Below are 1058 nucleotides of genomic sequence, written 5' to 3' on the forward strand. Positions count from 1 at the left end.
AAACACCTAAAGCTCCATGAGGCTCCGGCAGGGGATGGTGGCGAACCCTGCTGTACTCTTCCACCACAACTTTCTCTCACTCTTACTTCTTGTTTCTGTTGTGCCTGTAATTCAAAGGGTCAGCCTTGTCACACTGTGTCACGCTGAATATCCCCAAGAACTACGTTAAGGGTACACGTGTCTGTGGAGTGCTCAGCCACTTGCATGTTAATTTCATGAGCAGGCTGTTCCGTTGATCGGATCAACTGGAACCCTCGATGTCGTAAGCGATGGAGTGCCAACAACAACAATACTAAAAATAAAACAGAAATATTTTAGTTTAATACAAAGAAATTTTAAAACTGAGAGAAATGGGAGTGTTTATTTGCTGTGAGTGTAAGGTATGTTGTTCTTAGTGTGAAAATCAGAAAATAAATGGAAAACTGAAGTTGAACAGTTGATTGAGTAGTGAGATGGATGCCTAAGCAGGATGGCATATATTAGAGGGTAAGAAAAAAAAAATCCTCAAGAGAGGAGGTGAAGGAAAATAGTCAGAAAGGTGGACAGGGGTATAGATAGGTACATACAAGCAGCTAGGTAAATGTAGCCTGACAAGGTGGACAGAAATAATACCTAAAAGAATCACAGACAGACAGGGTAGGAATATACATGTAAACACTCTCATACAATTACATTCACATACATACAAGCATTTTTATATACATAGAAACACTTATGCAAATTTTCTCATACTTTTACTTAAAAACAGTAAACAATCAACTGAATTGTCAGTGTAGGCTTGTTAAAAAAACTGTTTTAACTTACAGTTTGGTATATAGACTGTTAGAAAGAAAATACCAGATAAAAACAAGAACAATATTAACATAGAAGACTGTAAGCTAAGTGAAGAATTCAAACAAGTTATTTTTGCTGTTTAGTTTGAGTAAAAAGATACTTTGTTTCTAACAAGCAGACTATAAACTAACTTGTTACTTCAAACAAGGTAACAAGGCATTGTGTTCCATATAGAAAACATCAGCTACTTCAAAATGGTTTTATTCCATGCTTCTATAAGAAGG

Source organism: Octopus bimaculoides, chromosome 4 (genome assembly GCF_001194135.2).
Source record: "Octopus bimaculoides isolate UCB-OBI-ISO-001 chromosome 4, ASM119413v2, whole genome shotgun sequence".
Taxonomy (NCBI): domain Eukaryota; kingdom Metazoa; phylum Mollusca; class Cephalopoda; order Octopoda; family Octopodidae; genus Octopus; species Octopus bimaculoides.